The 19657-nt window shown below is 42.9% G+C and overlaps 9 non-coding genes across 9 annotated transcripts; all 9 read right to left on the bottom strand.

The window, feature by feature from the left end:
- Nucleotides 1-339: 339 nt before the first annotated feature.
- On the bottom strand, nt 340-413 carry TRNAI-AAU (transfer RNA isoleucine (anticodon AAU)). The gene has a single exon. It is a non-coding gene; the product is annotated as a tRNA-Ile (tRNA).
- Nucleotides 414-2730: 2317 nt separating this feature from the next.
- TRNAI-AAU (transfer RNA isoleucine (anticodon AAU)) lies at nt 2731-2804 on the bottom strand. The gene has a single exon. It is a non-coding gene; the product is annotated as a tRNA-Ile (tRNA).
- Nucleotides 2805-4322: 1518 nt separating this feature from the next.
- TRNAF-AAA (transfer RNA phenylalanine (anticodon AAA)) lies at nt 4323-4396 on the bottom strand. Its single transcript has one exon. It is a non-coding gene; the product is annotated as a tRNA-Phe (tRNA).
- A 1044-nt stretch (nt 4397-5440) lies between these two features.
- On the bottom strand, nt 5441-5514 carry TRNAI-AAU (transfer RNA isoleucine (anticodon AAU)). Its single transcript has one exon. It is a non-coding gene; the product is annotated as a tRNA-Ile (tRNA).
- Nucleotides 5515-7032: 1518 nt separating this feature from the next.
- Nucleotides 7033-7106, bottom strand: TRNAI-AAU (transfer RNA isoleucine (anticodon AAU)). The gene has a single exon. It is a non-coding gene; the product is annotated as a tRNA-Ile (tRNA).
- A 3464-nt stretch (nt 7107-10570) lies between these two features.
- Nucleotides 10571-10644, bottom strand: TRNAI-AAU (transfer RNA isoleucine (anticodon AAU)). Its single transcript has one exon. It is a non-coding gene; the product is annotated as a tRNA-Ile (tRNA).
- Nucleotides 10645-14447: 3803 nt separating this feature from the next.
- On the bottom strand, nt 14448-14521 carry TRNAI-AAU (transfer RNA isoleucine (anticodon AAU)). Its single transcript has one exon. It is a non-coding gene; the product is annotated as a tRNA-Ile (tRNA).
- A 677-nt stretch (nt 14522-15198) lies between these two features.
- Nucleotides 15199-15272, bottom strand: TRNAI-AAU (transfer RNA isoleucine (anticodon AAU)). The gene has a single exon. It is a non-coding gene; the product is annotated as a tRNA-Ile (tRNA).
- A 2318-nt stretch (nt 15273-17590) lies between these two features.
- Nucleotides 17591-17664, bottom strand: TRNAI-AAU (transfer RNA isoleucine (anticodon AAU)). Its single transcript has one exon. It is a non-coding gene; the product is annotated as a tRNA-Ile (tRNA).
- Between the last annotated feature and the right edge of the window lie 1993 nt (nt 17665-19657).

Genomic DNA, 19657 nt, shown 5'->3' with positions numbered 1-19657 from the left:
ATTGACAAAGTGGCCAATACTGGGATCAAATTCGCTAACTTGGCGTGATTAGCACCATGCTCAGTCAGAAAAAGTATGCCTTCTGACTGGAGCATAGGAGGGAGGCCAGTTGCAGGGGGGAGTTTTCTTCCCTTGAAAGAAAATGCCTAACTCATTCACAAATACAACCCTTATCCTCACAACAACATTGGTTATGTCCGCAGCAGTACTGACCCGTGACTATGTATGCACAGCTGCTTCCAACAAAACAGCAATCTTGTGTTAGTAACTCTAAAGCTATGAGTGCCAATTCTGCATCAATCTCATCCTTCTGCAGAAATATTTCCCAAAATGACAAAGTGGCCAATACGGGGATCGAACCCGTGACCTTGGCGTTATTAGCACCACGCTCTAACCAACGGAGCTAACCGGCCAGCTGAGAGGCTATTTCTAACTGGAGCATAAGAGGGAGGCCAGTTGCAGGGGGATTTTTTCTTCCCTTGGAAAAAAAATGCCTAACCCATTCACACATAAAACCCTTATCCTCACAACAACCTAAAGAAAAACTACATGTGATCTGAAGGAAATTCACGAATATGACAATTATCTTCAAACTGACTTGTAGCCTGCATCACATTTAAGTAGAACTGGGACAAAGAAGGTTAAATGCATCTCATTGGTCATTTCCCACAGCAGTACTGACCTGTGACCATTTATGGACTGCTGATTCCAACAAAACAGGAAACTAGTCATAGTAAATCTAAAGCTGTGGGTGGGAATTCTGCATCAATCTCATGCTTCTGCAGAAATATTTCCCAAATTGACAAAGTGGCCAATACTGGGATCACATTCGCTAACTTGGCGTGATTAGCACCATGCTCAGTCAGAAAAAGTATGCCTTCTGACTGGAGCATAGGAGGGAGGACAGTTGCAGGGGGGAGCTTTCTTCCCTTGAAAGAAAATGCCTAACTCATTCACAAATACAACCCTTATCCTCACAACAACATTGGTTATGTCCCGCAGCAGTACTGACCCGTGACCATGTATGCACAGCTGCTTCCAACAAAACAGCAATCTTGTGTTAGTAACTCTAAAGCTGTGAGTGCCAATTCTGCATCAATCTCATGCTTCTGCAGAAATATTTCCCAAAATGACAAAGTGGCCAATACGGGCATCGAACCCGTGACCTTGGCGTTATTAGTACCATGCTCTAACCAACTGAGCTAACCGTCCAGCTGAGAGTCCTGTTTCTGACTGGAGCATAAGAGGGAGGCCAGTTGCAGGGCGATTTTTTTTTCCCTTGGAAAAAAAATGCCTAACTCATTCACACATAAAACCCTTATCCTCACAACAACCTAAAGAAAAACTACATGTGATCTGAAGGAAATTCATGAATATGACAATTATCTTCAAACTGACTTGTAGCCTGCATCACATTTAAGTAGAACTGGGACAAAGAAGGTTAAATGCATCTCATTGGTCATTTCCCACAGCAGTACTGACCTGTGACCATTTATGGACTGCTGCTTCCAACAAAACAGCAAACTAGTCATAGTAAATCTAAAGCTGTGGGTGGGAATTCTGCATCAATCTCATGCTTCTGCAGAAATATTTCCCAAATTGACAAAGTGGCCAATACTGGGATCAAATCCGCTAACTTGGCGTGATTAGCACCATGCTCAGTCAGAAAAAGTATGCCTTCTGACTGGAGCATAGGAGGGAGGCCAGTTGCAGGGGGAGTTTTCTTCCCTTGAAAGAAAATGCCTAACTCATTCACAAATACAACCCTTATCCTCACAACAACATTGGTTATGTCCCGCAGCAGTACTGACCGGTGACCATGTATGCACAGCTGCTTCCAACAAAACAGCAATCTTGTGTTAGTAACTCTAAAGCTGTGAGTGCCAATTCTGCATCAATCTCATGCTTCTGCAGAAATATTTCCCAAAATGACAAGGAGGCCAATACGGGGACCCGTGACCTTGCCATTATTAGCACCACGCTCTAACCAAATGAGCTAAACAGCCAGCTGAGAGTTTTGTTTCTGACTCAAGCATAAGCAGGAGGCCAGTTGTAGGGGGATGTTTTCTTCCCTTGGAAAAAAAATGCCTAACTCATTCACACAGACAACCCTTATCCTCACAACAACCTAAAGAAAAACTCCATGTGATCTGAAGGAAATTCATGAATATTACAATTATCTTCAAACTGACTTGTGGCCTGCATCACATTTAGGTAGTACTGCGACAAAGAAGGTTAAATGCATCTCATTGGTCATTTCCCACAGCAGTACTGACCTGTGACCATTTATGGACTGCTGCTTCCAACAAAACAGCAAACTTGTCATAGTAAATCTAAAGCTGTGGGTGGGAATTCTGCATCAATCTAATGCTTCTGCAGACATTTTTCCCAAATTGACAAAGTGGCCAATACTGGGATCAAATTCACTAACTTGGCGTGATTAGCACCATGCTCAGTCAGAAAAAGTATGCTTCCGACTGGAGCATAGGAGGGAGGCCAGTTGCAGGGGGGAGTTTTCTTTCCTTGAAAGAAAATGCCTAACTCATTCACAAATACAACCCTTATCCTCACCACAACATTGGTTATGTCCGCAGCAGTACTGACCCGTGACTATGTATGCACAGCTGCTTCCAACAAAACAGCAATCTTGTGTTAGTAACTCTAAAGCTGTGAGTGCCAATTCTGCATCAATCTCATCCTTCTGCAGAAATATTTCCCAAAATGACAAAGTGGCCAATACGGGGATCGAACCCGTGACCTTGGCGTTATTAGTACCACACTCTAACCAACTGAGCTAACCGGCCAGCTGAGAGGGATATTTCTGACTGGACCATAAGAGGGAGGCCAGTTGCAGGGGGGTTTTTTCTTCCCTTGGAAAAAAAATGCCTAACTCATTCACACATAAAACCCTTATCCTCACAACAACCTAAAGAAAAACTACATGTGATCTGAAGGAAATTCATGAATATGACAATTATCTTCAAACTGACTTGTAGCCTGCATCACATTTAAGTAGTACTGGGACAAAGAAGGTTAAATGCATCTCATTGGTCATTTCCCACAGCAGTACTGACCTGTGACCATTTATGGACTGCTGCTTCCAACAAAACAGCAAACTAGTCATAGTAAATCTAAAGCTGTAGGTGGGAATTCTGCATCAATCTCATGCTTCTGCAGAAATATTTCCCAAATTGACAAAGTGGCCAATACTGGGATCAAATCCGCTAACTTGGCGTGATTAGCACCATGCTCAGTCAGAAAAAGTATGCCTTCTGACTGGAGCATAGGAGGGAGGCCAGTTGCAGGGGGGAGTTTTCTTCCCTTGAAAGAAAATGGCTAACTCATTCACAAATACAACCCTTATCCTCACAACAACATTGGTTATGTCCCGCAGCAGTACTGACCCGTGACCATGTATGCACAGCTGCTTCCAACAAAACAGCAATCTTGTGTTAGTAACTCTAAAGCTGTGAGTGCCAATTCTGCATCAATCTCATGCTTCTGCAGAAATATTTCCCAAAATGACAAGGAGGCCAATACAGGGACCTGTGACCTTGCCATTGTTAGCACCACAGTCTAACCAAATGAGCTAAACAGCCAGCTGAGAGTTTTGTTTCTGACTCAAGCATAAGCAGGAGGCCAGTTGTAGGGGGATGTTTTCTTCCCTTGGAAAAAAAATGCCTAACTCATTCACACAGACAACCCTTATCCTCACAACAACCTAAAGAAAAACTCCATGTGATCTGAAGGAAATTCATGAATATTACAATTATCTTCAAACTGACTTGTGGCCTGCATCACATTTAAGTAGTACTGCGACAAAGAAGGTTAAATGCATCTCATTGGTCATTTCCCACAGCAGTACTGACCTGTGACCATTTATGGACTGCTGCTTCCAACAAAACAGCAAACTTGTCATAGTAAATCTAAAGCTGTGGGTGGGAATTCTGCATCAATCTAATGCTTCTGCAGACATTTTTCCCAAATCGACAAAGTGGCCAATACTGGGATCAAATTCGCTAACTTGGCGTGATTAGCACCATGCTCAGTCAGAAAAGTATGCTTCTGACTGGAGCATAGGAGGGAGGCCAGTTGCAGGGGGGAGTTTTCTTTCCTTGAAAGAAAATGCCTAACTCATTCACAAATACAACCCTTATCCTCACAACAACATTGGTTATGTCCGCAGCAGTACTGACCCGTGACTATGTATGCACAGCTGCTTCCAACAAAACAGCAATCTTGTGTTAGTAACTCTAAAGCTGTGAGTGCCAATTCTGCATCAATCTCATCCTTCTGCAGAAATATTTCCCAAAATGACAAAGTGGCCAATACGGGGATCGAACCAGTGACCTTGGCGTTTTTAGCACCACGCTCTAACCAACTGAGCTAACCGGCCAACTGAGAAGCATATTTCTGACTGGAGTTTTCTTCCCTTGAAAGAAAATGCCTAACTCATTCACAAATACAACCCTTATCCTCACAACAACATTGGTTATGTCCGCAGCAGTACTGACCCGTGACTATGTATGCACAGCTGCTTCCAACAAAACAGCAATCTTGTGTTAGTAACTCTAAAGCTGTGAGTGCCAATTCTGCATCAATCTCATCCTTCTGCAGAAATATTTCCCAAAATGACAAAGAGGCCAATACAGGGATCGAACCGGTGGCCTTGGTGTTATTAGCACCACGCTCTAACCAACTGAGCTAACCTGCCAGCTGAGAAGCATATTTCTAACTGGAGCATAAGAGGGAGGCCAGTTGCAGGGGGATTTTTTCTTCCCTTGGAAAAAAAATGCCTAACTCATTCACACATAAAACCCTTATCCTCACAACAACCTAAAGAAAAACTACATGTGATCTGAAGGAAATTCACGAATATGACAATTATCTTCAAACTGACTTGTAGCCTGCATCACATTTAAGTAGAACTGGGACAAAGAAGGTTAAATGCATCTCATTGGTCATTTCCCCCAGCAGTACTGACCTGTGACCATTTATGGACTGCTGCTTCCAACAAAACAGGAAACTAGTTATAGTAAATCTAAAGCTGTGGGTGGGAATTCTGCATCAATCTCATGCTTCTGCAGAAATATTTCCCAAATTGACAAAGTGGCCAATACTGGGATCAAATTCGCTAACTTGGCGTGATTAGCACCATGCTCAGTCAGAAAAAGTATGCCTTCTGACTGGAGCATAGGAGGGAGGCCAGTTGCAGGGGGGAGCTTTCTTCCCTTGAAAGAAAATGCCTAACTCATTCACAAATACAACCCTTATCCTCACAACAACATTGGTTATGTCCCGCAGCAGTACTGACCCGTGACCATGTATGCACAGCTGCTTCCAACAAAACAGCAATCTTGTGTTAGTAACTCTAAAGCTGTGAGTGCCAATTCTGCATCAATCTCATGCTTCTGCAGAAATATTTCCCAAAATGACAAAGTGGCCAATACGGGGATCGAACCCGTGACCTTGGCGTTATTAGCACCACGCTCTAACCAACTGAGCTAACCGACCAGCTGAGAGTCTTGTTTCTGATTGGAGCATAAGAGGGAGGCCAGTTGCAGTGGGATTTTTTCTTCCCTTGGAAAAAAAATGCCTAAGTCATTCACACATAAAACCCTTATCCTCACAACAACCTAAAGAAAAACTACATGTGATCTGAAGGAAATTCATGAATATGACAACTATCTTCAAACTGACTTGTAGCCTGCATCACATTTAAGTAGTACTGGGACAAAGAAGGTTAAATGCATCTCATTGGTCATTTCCCACAGCAGTACTGACCTGTGACCACTTATGGACTGCTGCTTCCAACAAAACAGCAAACTAGTCATAGTAAATCTAAAACTGTGGGTGGGAATTCTGCATCAATCTCATGCTTCTGCAGAAATATTTCCCAAATTGACAAAGTGGCCAATACTGGGATCAAATCCGCTAACTTGGCGTGATTAGCACCATGCTCAGTCAGAAAAAGTATGCCTTCTGACTGGAGCATAGGAGGGAGGCCAGTTGCAGGGGGGAGTTTTCTTCCCTTGAAAGAAAATGCCTAACTCATTCACAAATACAAACCTTATCCTCACAACAACATTGGTTATGTCCCGCAGCAGTACTGACCAGTGACCATGTATGCACAGCTGCTTCCAACAAAACAGCAATCTTGTGTTAGTAACTCTAAAGCTGTGAGTGCCAATTCTGCATCAATCTCATGCTTCTGCAGAAATATTTCCCAAAATGACAAGGAGGCCAATACAGGGACCCGTGACCTTGCCATTATTAGCACCACGCTCTAACCAAATGAGCTAAACAGCCAGCTGAGAGTTTTGTTTCTGACTCAAGCATAAGCAGGAGGCCAGTTGTAGGGGGATGTTTTCTTCCCTTGGAAAAAAAATGCCTAACTCATTCACACAGACAACCCTTATCCTCACAACAACCTAAAGAAAAACTCCATGTGATCTGAAGGAAATTCATGAATATTACAATTATCTTCAAACTGACCTGTGGCCTGCATCACATTTAAGTAGTACTGCGACAAAGAAGGTTAAATGCATCTCATTGGTCATTTCCCACAGCAGTACTGACCTGTGACCATTTATGGACTGCTGCTTCCAACAAAACAGCAAACTTGTCATAGTAAATCTAAAGCTGTGGGTGGGAATTCTGCATCAATCTAATGCTTCTGCGGACATTTTTCCCAAATTGACAAAGTGGCCAATACTGGGATCAAATTCGCTAACTTGGCGTGATTAGCACCATGCTCAGTCAGAAAAAGTATGCTTCTGACTGGAGCATAGGAGGGAGGCCAGTTGCAGGGGGGAGTTTTCTTTCCTTGAAAGAAAATGCCTAACTCATTCACAAATACAACCCTTATCCTCACAACAACATTGGTTATGTCCGCAGCAGTACTGACCCGTGACTATGTATGCACAGCTGCTTCCAACAAAACAGCAATCTTGTGTTAGTAACTCTAAAGCTGTGAGTGCCAATTCTGCATCAATCTCTGCTTCTGCGGAAATATTTCCCAAAATGACAAAGTGGCCAATACGGGGATCGAACCCGTGACCTTGGCGTTATTAGCACCACGCTCTAACTAACTGAGCTAACCGGCCAGCTGAAAGGCATATTTCTAACTGGAGCATAAGAGGGAGGCCAATTGCAGGGGGATTTTTTCTTCCCTTGGAAAAAAAATACCTAACTCATTCACACATAAAACCCTTATCCTCACAACAACCTAAAGAAAAACTACATGTGATCTGAAGGAAATTCACGAATATGACAATTATCTTCAAACTGACTTGTAGCCTGCATCACATTTAAGTAGAACTGGGACTAAGAAGGTTAAATGCATCTCATTGGTCATTAGTAACTCTAAAGCGGTGAGTGCCAATTCTGCATCAATCTCATGCCTCTGCAGAAATATTTACCAAAATGACAAAGTGGCCAATACGGGGATCAAACCCGTAACCTTGGCGTTATTAGCAGCACGCTCTAACCAACTTAGCTAACCGGCCAGCTGAGAGTCCTGTTTCTGACTGGAGCATAAGAGGGAGGCCAGTTGCAGGGGGATTTTTTCTTCCCTTGGAAAAAAATGCCTAACTCATTCACACATAAAACCCTTATCCTCACAACAACCTAAAGAAAAACTACATGTGATCTGAAGGAAATTCACGAATATGACAATTATCTTCAAACTGACTTGTAGCCTGTATCACATTTAAGTAGAACTGGGACAAAGAAGGTTAAATGCATCTCATTGGTCATTTCCCACAGCAGTACTGACCTGTGACCATTTATGGACTGCTGCTTCCAACAAAACAGCAAACTAGTCATAGTAAATCTAAAGCTGTGGGTGGAAATTCTGCATCAATCTCATGCTTCTGCAGAAATATTTCCCAAATTGACAAAGTGGCCAATACTGGGATCAAATTCGCTGACTTGGCGTGATTAGCACCATGCTCAGTCAGAAAAAGTATGCCTTCTGACTGGAGCATAGGAGGGAGGCCAGTTGCAGGGGGTAGTTTTCTTCCCTTGAAAGGAAATGCCTAACTCATTCACAAATACAACCCTTATCCTCACAACAACATTGGTTATGTCCCGCAGCAGTACTGACCCATGACCATGTATGCACAGCTGCTACCAACAAAACAGCAATCTTGTGTTAGTAACTCTAAAGCTGTGAGTGCCAATTCTGCATCAATCTCATGCTTCTGCAGAAATATTTCCCAAAATGACAAAGTGGCCAATACGGGGATCGAACCCGTGACCTTGGTGTTATTAGCACCACGCTCTAACCAACTGAGCTAACCTGCCAGCTGAAAGTCTTTTTCCCTTGGAAAAAAAATGCCTAACTCATTCACACATAAAACCCTTATCCTCACAACAACCTAAAGAAAAACTACATGTGATCTGAAGGAAATTCATGAATATGACAATTATCTTCAAACTGACTTGTAGCCTGCATCACATTTAAGTAGAACTGGGACAAAGAAGGTTAAATGCATCTCATTGGTCATTTCCCACAGCAGTACTGACCTTTGACCATTTATGGACTGCTGCTTCCAACAAAACAGCAAACTAGTCATAGTAAATCTAAAGCTATGGGTGGGAATTCTGCATCAATCTCATGCTTCTGCAGAAATATTTCCCAAATTGATAAAGTGGCCAATACTGGGATCAAATTCGCTAACTTGGCGTGATTAGCACCATGCTCAGTCAGAAAAAGTATGCCTTCTGACTGGAGCATAGGAGGGAGGCCAGTTGCAGGGGGGAGTTTTCTTCCCTTGAAAGAAAATGCCTAACTCATTCACAAATACAACCCTTATCCTCACAACAACATTGGTTATGTCCGCAGCAGTACTGACCCGTGACTATGTATGCACAGCTGCTTCCAACAAAACAGCAATCTTGTGTTAGTAACTCTAAAGCTGTGAGTGCCAATTTTGCATCAATCTCATCCTTCTGCAGAAATATTTCCCAAAATGACAAAGTCGCCATTACGGGGATCGAACCCGTGACCTTGGTGTTATTAGCACCACACTCTAACCAACTGAGTTAACCGGCCAGCTGAGAGGCATATTTCTAACTGGAGCATAAGAGGGAGGCCAGTTGCAGGGGGATTTTTTCTTCCCTTGGAAAAAAAATGCCTAACTCATTCACGCATAAAACCCTTATCCTCACAACAACCTAAAGAAAAACTACATGTGATCTGAAGGAAATTCATGAATATGACAATTATCTTCAAACTGACTTGTAGCCTGCATCACATTTAAGTAGAACTGGGACAAAGAAGGTTAAATGCATCTCATTGGTCATTTCCCACAGCAGTACTGACCTGTGACCATTTATGGACTGCTGCTTCCAACAAAACAGCAAACTAGTCATAGTAAATCTAAAGCTGTGGGTGGGAATTCTGCATCAATCTCATGCTTCTGCAGAAATATTTCCCAAATTGACAAAGTGGCCAATACTGGGATCAAATCCGCTAACTTGGCGTGATTAGCACCATGCTCAGTCAGAAAAAGTATGCCTTCTGACTGGAGCATAGGAGGGAGGCCAGTTGCAGGGGGGAGTTTCCTTCCCTTGAAAGAAAATGCCTAACTCATTCACAAATACAACCCTTATCCTCACAACAACATTGGTTATGTCCGCAGCAGTACTGACCCGTGACTATGTATGCACAGCTGCTTCCAACAAAACAGCAATCTTGTGTTAGTAACTCTAAAGCTGTGAGTGCCAATTCTGCATCAATCTCATGCTTCTGCAGAAATATTTCCCAAAATGACAAAGTGGCCAATACGGGGATCGAACCCGTGACCTTGGCGTTATTAGCACCACGCTCTAACCGGCCAGCTGAGAGTCCTGTTTCTGACTGGAGCATAAGAGGGAGGCCAGTTGCAGTGGGATTTTTTCTTCCCTTGGAAAAAAAATGCCTAACTCATTCACACATAAAACCCTTATCCTCACAACAATCTAAAGAAAAACTACATGTGATCTGAAGGAAATTCATGAATATGACAATTATCTTCAAACTGACTTGTAGCCTGCATCACATTTAAGTAGAACTGGGACAAAGAAGGTTAAATGCATCTCATTGGTCATTTCCCACAGCAGTACTGACCTGTGACCATTTATGGACTGCTTCTTCCAACAAAACAGCAAACTAGTCATAGTAAATCTAAAGCTGTGGGTGGGAATTCTGCATCAATCTCATGCTTCTGCAGAAATATTTCCCAAATTGACAAAGTGGCCAATACTGGGATCAAATTCGCTGACTTGGCGTGATTAGCACCATGCTCAGTCAGAAAAAGTATGCCTTCTGACTGGAGCATAGGAGGGAGGCCAGTTGCAGGGGGTAGTTTTCTTCCCTTGAAAGGAAATGCCTAACTCATTCACAAATACAACCCTTATCCTCACAACAACATTGGTTATGTCCCGCAGCAGTACTGACCCATGACCATGTATGCACAGCTGCTACCAACAAAACAGCAATCTTGTGTTAGTAACTCTAAAGCTGTGAGTGCCAATTCTGCATCAATCTCATGCTTCTGCAGAAATATTTCCCAAAATGACAAAGTGGCCAATACGGGGATCGAACCCGTGACCTTGGCGTTATTAGCACCACGCTCTAACCAACTGAGCTAACCGGCCAGCTGAAAGTCTTTTTCCCTTGGAAAAAAAATGCCTAACTCATTCACACATAAAACCCTTATCCTCACAACAACCTAAAGAAAAACTACATGTGATCTGAAGGAAATTCATGAATATGACAATTATCTTCAAACTGACTTGTAGCCTGCATCACATTTAAGTAGAACTGGGACAAAGAAGGTTAAATGCATCTCATTGGTCATTTTCCACAGCAGTACTGACCTTTGACCATTTATGGACTGCTGCTTCCAACAAAACAGCAAACTAGTCATAGTAAATCTAAAGCTATGGGTGGGAATTCTGCATCAATCTCATGCTTCTGCAGAAATATTTCCCAAATTGATAAAGTGGCCAATACTGGGATCAAATTCGCTAACTTGGCGTGATTAGCACCATGCTCAGTCAGAAAAAGTATGCCTTCTGACTGGAGCATAGGAGGGAGGCCAGTTGCAGGGGGGAGTTTTCTTCCCTTGAAAGAAAATGCCTAACTCATTCACAAATACAACCCTTATCCTCACAACAACATTGGTTATGTCCGCAGCAGTACTGACCCGTGACTATGTATGCACAGCTGCTTCCAACAAAACAGCAATCTTGTGTTAGTAACTCTAAAGCTGTGAGTGCCAATTTTGCATCAATCTCATCCTTCTGCAGAAATATTTCCCAAAATGACAAAGTGGCCATTACGGGGATCGAACCCGTGACCTTGGTGTTATTAGCACCACGCTCTAACCAACTGAGTTAACCGGCCAGCTGAGAGGCATATTTCTAACTGGAGCATAAGAGGGAGGCCAGTTGCAGGGGGATTTTTTCTTCCCTTGGAAAAAAAATGCCTAACTCATTCATACATAAAACCCTTATCCTCAACAACCTAAAGAAAAACTACATGTGATCTGAAGGAAATTCATGAATATGACAATTATCTTCAAACTGACTTGTAGCCTGCATCACATTTAAGTAGAACTGGGACAAAGAAGGTTAAATGCATCCCATTGGTCATTTCCCACAGCAGTACTGACCTGTGACCATTTATGGACTGCTGCTTCCAACAAAACAGCAAACTAGTCATAGTAAATCTAAAGCTGTGGGTGGGAATTCTGCATCAATCTCATGCTTCTGCAGAAATATTTCCCAAATTGACAAAGTGGCCAATACTGGGATCAAATCCGCTAACATGGCGTGATTAGCACCATGCTCAGTCAGAAAAAGTATGCCTTCTGACTGGAGCATAGGAGGGAGGCCAGTTGCAGGGGGGAGTTTCCTTCCCTTGAAAGAAAATGCCTAACTCATTCACAAATACAACCCTTATCCTCACAACAACATTGGTTATGTCCGCAGCAGTACTGACCCGTGACTATGTATGCACAGCTGCTTCCAACAAAACAGCAATCTTGTGTTAGGAACTCTAAAGCTGTGAGTGCCAATTCTGCATTAATCTCATGCTTCTGCAGAAATATTTCCCAAAATGACAAAGTGGCCAATACGGGGATCGAACCCGTGACCTTGGCGTTATTAGCACCACGCTCTAACCGGCCAGCTGAGAGTCCTGTTTCTGACTGGAGCATAAGAGGGAGGCCAGTTGCAGTGGGATTTTTTCTTCCCTTGGAAAAAAAATGCCTAACTCATTCACACATAAAACCCTTATCCTCACAACAATCTAAAGAAAAACTACATGTGATCTGAAGGAAATTCACGAATATGACAATTATCTTCAAACTGACTTGTAGCCTGCATCACATTTAAGTAGAACTGGGACAAAGAAGGTTAAATGCATCTCATTGGTCATTTCCCACAGCAGTACTGACCTGTGACCATTTATGGACTGCTGCTTCCAACAAAACAGCAAACTAGTCATAGTAAATCTAAAGCTGTGGGTGGGAATTCTGCATCAATCTCATGCTTCTGCAGAAATATTTCCCAAATTGACAAAGTGGCCAATACTGGGATCAAATTCGCTGACTTGGCGTGATTAGCACCATGCTCAGTCAGAAAAAGTATGCCTTCTGACTGGAGCATAGGAGGGAGGCCAGTTGCAGGGGGTAGTTTTCTTCCCTTGAAAGAAAATGCCTAACTCATTCACAAATACAACCCTTATCCTCACAACAACATTGGTTATGTCCCGCAGCAGTACTGACCCGTGACCATGTATGCACAGCTGCTACCAACAAAACAGCAATCTTGTGTTAGTACCTCTAAAGCTGTGAGTGCCAATTCTGCATCAATCTGATGCTTCTGCAGAAATATTTCCCAAAATGACAAAGTGGCCAATATGGGGATCGAACCCGTGACCTTGGCATTATTAGCACCACGCTCTAACCTACTGAGCTAACCTGCCAGCTGAGAGTCTTTTTCCCTTGGAAAAAAAATGCCTAACTCATTCACACATAAAACCCTTATCCTCACAACAACCTAAAGAAAAACTACATGTGATCTGAAGGAAATTCATGAATATGACAATTATCTTCAAACTGACTTGTAGCCTGCATCACATTTAAGTAGAACTGGGACAAAGAAGGTTAAATGCATCTCATTGGTCATTTCCCACAGCAGTACTGACCTGTGACCATTTATGGACTGCTGCTTCCAACAAAACAGCAAACTGGTCATAGTAAATCTAAAGTTGTGGGTGGGAATTCTGCATCAATCTCATGCTTCTGCAGAAATATTTCCCAAATTGACAAAGTGGCCAATACTGGGATCAAATTCGCTAACTTGGCGTGATTAGCACCATGCTCAGTCAGAAAAAGTATGCCTTCTGACTGGAGCATAGGAGGGAGGCCAGTTGCAGGGGGGAGTTTTCTTCCCTTGAAAGAAAATGCCTAACTCATTCACAAATACAACCCTTATCCTCACAACAACATTGGTTATGTCCGCAGCAGTACTGACCCGTGACTATGTATGCACAGCTGCTTCCAACAAAACAGCAATCTTGTGTTAGTAACTCTAAAGCTGTGAGTGCCAATTCTGCATCAATCTCATGCTTCTGCAAAAATATTTCCCAAAATGACAAATACGGGGATCAAACCTGTGACCTTGGCGTTATTAGCACCACGCTCTAACCAACTGAGCTAACCGGCCAGCTGAGAGGCATATTTCTGATTGGAGCATAAGAAGGAGGCCAGTTGCAGGGGGATTTTTTCTTCCCTTGGAAAAAAATGCCTAACTCATTCACACATAAAACCCTTATCCTCACAACAACCTAAAGAAAAACTACATGTGATCTGAAGGAAATTCACGAATATGACAATTATCTTCAAACTGACTTGTAGCCTGTATCACATTTAAGTAGAACTGGGACAAAGAAGGTTAAATGCATCTCATTGGTCATTTCCCACAGCAGTACTGACCTGTGACCATTTATGGACTGCTGCTTCCAACAAAACAGCAAACTAGTCATAGTAAATCTAAAGCTGTGGGTGGGAATTCTGCATCAATCTCATGCTTCTGCAGAAATATTTCCCAAATTGACAAAGTGGCCAATACTGGGATCAAATTCGCTGACTTGGCGTGATTAGCACCATGCTCAGTCAGAAAAAGTATGCCTTCTGACTGGAGCATAGGAGGGAGGCCAGTTGCTGGGGGTAGTTTTCTTCCCTTGAAAGAAAATGCCTAACTCATTCACAAATACAACCCTTATCCTCACAACAACATTGGTTATGTCCCGCAGCAGTACTGACCCGTGACCATGTATGCACAGCTGCTACCAACAAAACAGCAATCTTGTGTTAGTAACTCTAAAGCTGTGAGTGCCAATTCTGCATCAATCTCATGCTTCTGCAGAAATATTTCCCAAAATGACAAAGTGGCCAATACGGGGATCCAACCCGTGACCTTGGCGTTATTAGCACCACGCTCTAACCAACTGAGCTAACCGGCCAGCTGAAAGTCTTTTTCCCTTGGAAAAAAAATGCCTAACTCATTCACACATAAAACCCTTATCCTCAGAACAACCGAAAGAAAAACTACATGTGATCTGAAGGAAATTCATGAATATGACAATTATCTTCAAACTGACTTGTAGCCTGCATCACATTTAAGTAGAACTGGGACAAAGAAGGTTAAATGCATCTCATTGGTCATTTCCCACAGCAGTACTGACCTGTGACCATTTATGGACTGCTGCTTCCAACAAAACAGCAAACTAGTCATAGTAAATCTAAAGCTGTGGGTGGGAATTCTGCATCAATCTCATGCTTCTGCAGAAATATTTCCCAAATTGACAAAGTGGCCAATACTGGGATCAAATTCGCTAACTTGGCGTGATTAGCACCATGCTCAGTCAGAAAAAGTATGCCTTCTGACTGGAGCATAGGAGGGAGGCCAGTTGCAGGGGGGAGTTTTCTTCCCTTGAAAGAAAATGCCTAACTCATTCACAAATACAACCCTTATCCTCACAACAACATTGGTTATGTCCGCAGCAGTACTGACCCGTGACTATGTATGCACAGCTGCTTCCAACAAAACAGCAATCTTGTGTTAGTAACTCTAAAGCTATGAGTGCCAATTCTGCATCAATCTCATCCTTCTGCAGAAATATTTCCCAAAATGACAAAGTGGCCAATACGGGGATCGAACCCGTGACCTTGGCGTTATTAGCACCACGCTCTAACCAACGGAGCTAACCGGCCAGCTGAGAGGCTATTTCTAACTGGAGCATAAGAGGGAGGCCAGTTGCAGGGGGATTTTTTCTTCCCTTGGAAAAAAAAATGCCTAACCCATTCACACATAAAACCCTTATCCTCACAACAACCTAAAGAAAAACTACATGTGATCTGAAGGAAATTCACGAATATGACAATTATCTTCAAACTGACTTGTAGCCTGCATCACATTTAAGTAGAACTGGGACAAAGAAGGTTAAATGCATCTCATTGGTCATTTCCCACAGCAGTACTGACCTGTGACCATTTATGGACTGCTGCTTCCAACAAAACAGGAAACTAGTCATAGTAAATCTAAAGCTGTGGGTGGGAATTCTGCATCAATCTCATGCTTCTGCAGAAATATTTCCCAAATTGACAAAGTGGCCAATACTGGGATCACATTCGCTAACTTGGCGTGATTAGCACCATGCTCAGTCAGAAAAAGTATGCCTTCTGACTGGAGCATAGGAGGGAGGACAGTTGCAGGGGGGAGCTTTCTTCCCTTGAAAGAAAATGCCTAACTCATTCACAAATACAACCCTTATCCTCACAACAACATTGGTTATGTCCCGCAGCAGTACTGACCCGTGACCATGTATGCACAGCTGCTTCCAACAAAACAGCAATCTTGTGTTAGTAACTCTAAAGCTGTGAGTGCCAATTCTGCATCAATCTCATGCTTCTGCAGAAATATTTCCCAAATGACAAAGTGGCCAATACGGGCATCGAACCTGTGACCTTGGCGTTATTAGTACCATGCTCTAACCAACTGAGCTAACCGTCCAGCTGAGAGTCCTGTTTCTGACTGGAGCATAAGAGGGAGGCCAGTTGCAGGGCGATTTTTTTTTCCCTTGGAAAAAAAATGCCTAACTCATTCACACATAAAACCCTTATCCTCACAACAACCTAAAGAAAAACTACATGTGATCTGAAGGAAATTCATGAATATGACAATTATCTTCAAACTGACTTGTAGCCTGCATCACATTTAAGTAGAACTGGGACAAAGAAGGTTAAATGCATCTCATTGGTCATTTCCCACAGCAGTACTGACCTGTGACCATTTATGGACTGCTGCTTCCAACAAAACAGCAAACTAGTCATAGTAAATCTAAAGCTGTGGGTGGGAATTCTGCATCAATCTCATGCTTCTGCAGAAATATTTCCCAAATTGACAAAGTGGCCAATACTGGGATCAAATCCGCTAACTTGGCGTGATTAGCACCATGCTCAGTCAGAAAAAGTATGCCTTCTGACTGGAGCATAGGAGGGAGGCCAGTTGCAGGGGGGAGTTTTCTTCCCTTGAAAGAAAATGCCTAACTCATTCACAAATACAACCCTTATCCTCACAACAACATTGGTTATGTCCCGCAGCAGTACTGACCGGTGACCATGTATGCACAGCTGCTTCCAACAAAACAGCAATCTTGTGTTAGTAACTCTAAAGCTGTGAGTGCCAATTCTGCATCAATCTCATGCTTCTGCAGAAATATTTCCCAAAATGACAAGGAAGCCAATACGGGGACCCGTGACCTTGCCATTATTAGCACCACGCTCTAACCAAATGAGCTAAACAGCCAGCTGAGAGTTTTGTTTCTGACTCAAGCATAAGCAGGAGGCCAGTTGTAGGGGGATGTTTTCTTCCCTTGGAAAAAAAATGCCTAACTCATTCACACAGACAACCCTTATCCTCACAACAACCTAAAGAAAAACTCCATGTGATCTGAAGGAAATTCATGAATATTACAATTATCTTCAAACTGACTTGTGGCCTGCATCACATTTAGGTAGTACTGCGACAAAGAAGGTTAAATGCATCTCATTGGTCATTTCCCACAGCAGTACTGACCTGTGACCATTTATGGACTGCTGCTTCCAACAAAACAGCAAACTTGTCATAGTAAATCTAAAGCTGTGGGTGGGAATTCTGCATCAATCTAATGCTTCTGCAGACATTTTTCCCAAATTGACAAAGTGGCCAATACTGGGATCAAATTCACTAACTTGGCGTGATTAGCACCATGCTCAGTCAGAACAAGTATGCTTCCGACTGGAGCATAGGAGGGAGGCCAGTTGCAGGGGGGAGTTTTCTTTCTTTGAAAGAAAATGCCTAACTCATTTACAAATACAACCCTTATCCTCACCACAACATTGGTTATGTCCGCAGCAGTACTGACCCGTGACTATGTATGCACAGCTGCTTCCAACAAAACAGCAATCTTGTGTTAGTAACTCTAAAGCTGTGAGTGCCAATTCTGCATCAATCTCATCCTTCTGCAGAAATATTTCCCAAAATGACAAAGTGGCCAATACGGGGATCGAACCCGTGACCTTGGCGTTATTAGTACCACACTCTAACCAACTGAGCTAACCGGCCAGCTGAGAGGGACATTTCTGACTGGACCATAAGAGGGAGGCCAGTTGCAGGGGGGTTTTTTCTTCCCTTGGAAAAAAAATGCCTAACTCATTCACACATAAAACCCTTATCCTCACAACAACCTAAAGAAAAACTACATGTGATCTGAAGGAAATTAATGAATATGACAATTATCTTCAAACTGACTTGTAGCCTGCATCACATTTAAGTAGAACTGGGACAAAGAAGGTTAAATGCATCTCATTGGTCATTTCCCACAGCAGTACTGACCTGTGACCATTTATGGACTGCTGCTTCCAACAAAACAGCAAACTTGTCATAGTAAATCTAAAGCTGTGGGTGGGAATTCTGCATCAATCTCATGCTTCTGCAGAAATATTTCCCAAATTGACAAAGTGGCCAATACTGGGATCAAATTCGCTAACTTGGCGTGATTAGCACCATGCTCAGTCAGAAAAAGTATGCCTTCTGACTGGAGCATAGGAGGGAGGCCAGTTGCAGGGGGGAGTTTTCTTCCCTTGAAAGAAAATGCCTAACTCATTCACAAATACAACCCTTATCCTCACAACAACATTGGTTATGTCCGCAGTAGTACTGACCCGTGACTATGTATGCACAGCTGCTTCCAACAAAACAGCAATCTTGTGTTAGTAACTCTAAAGCTGTGAGTGCCAATTCTGCATCAATCTCATCCTTCTGCAGAAATATTTCCCAAATTGACAAAGTGGCCAATACTGGGATCAAATTCGCTAACTTGGCGTGATTAGCACCATGCTCAGTCAGAAAAAGTAAGCCTTCTGACTGGAGCATAGGAGGGAGGACAGTTGCAGGGGGGAGCTTTCTTCCCTTGAAAGAAAATGCCTAACTCATTCACAAATACAACCCTTATCCTCACAACAACATTGGTTATGTCCCGCAGCAGTACTGACCCGTGACCATGTATGCACAGCTGCTTCCAACAAAACAGCAATCTTGTGTTAGTAACTCTAAAGCTGTGAGTGCCAATTCTGCATCAATCTCATGCTTCTGCAGAAATATTTCCCAAATGACAAAGTGGCCAATACGGGCATCGAACCTGTGACCTTGGCGTTATTAGTACCATGCTCTAACCAACTGAGCTAACCGTCCAGCTGAGAGTCCTGTTTCTGACTGGAGCATAAGAGGGAGGCCAGTTGCAGGGCGATTTTTTTTTCCCTTGGAAAAAAAATGCCTAACTCATTCACACATAAAACCCTTATCCTCACAACAACCTAAAGAAAAACTACATGTGATCTGAAGGAAATTCATGAATATGACAATTATCTTCAAACTGACTTGTAGCCTGCATCACATTTAAGTAGAACTGGGACAAAGAAGGTTAAATGCATCTCATTGGTCATTTCCCACAGCAGTACTGACCTGTGACCATTTATGGACTGCTGCTTCCAACAAAACAGCAAACTAGTCATAGTAAATCTAAAGCTGTGGGTGGGAATTCTGCATCAATCTCATGCTTCTGCAGAAATATTTCCCAAATTGACAAAGTGGCCAATACTGGGATCAAATCCGCTAACTTGGCGTGATTAGCACCATGCTCAGTCAGAAAAAGTATGCCTTCTGACTGGAGCATAGGAGGGAGGCCAGTTGCAGGGGGGAGTTTTCTTCCCTTGAAAGAAAATGCCTAACTCATTCACAAATACAACCCTTATCCTCACAACAACATTGGTTATGTCCCGCAGCAGTACTGACCGGTGACCATGTATGCACAGCTGCTTCCAACAAAACAGCAATCTTGTGTTAGTAACTCTAAAGCTGTGAGTGCCAATTCTGCATCAATCTCATGCTTCTGCAGAAATATTTCCCAAAATGACAAGGAAGCCAATACGGGGACCCGTGACCTTGCCATTATTAGCACCACGCTCTAACCAAATGAGCTAAACAGCCAGCTGAGAGTTTTGTTTCTGACTCAAGCATAAGCAGGAGGCCAGTTGTAGGGGGATGTTTTCTTCCCTTG

The sequence above is a fragment of the Ambystoma mexicanum genome, chromosome 1p, assembly GCF_040938575.1.
Source record: "Ambystoma mexicanum isolate Mex_15411 chromosome 1p, UKY_AmexF1_1, whole genome shotgun sequence".
NCBI classification, from domain to species: domain Eukaryota; kingdom Metazoa; phylum Chordata; class Amphibia; order Caudata; family Ambystomatidae; genus Ambystoma; species Ambystoma mexicanum.
This window is presented reverse-complemented; position numbering and strand designations above follow the sequence as displayed.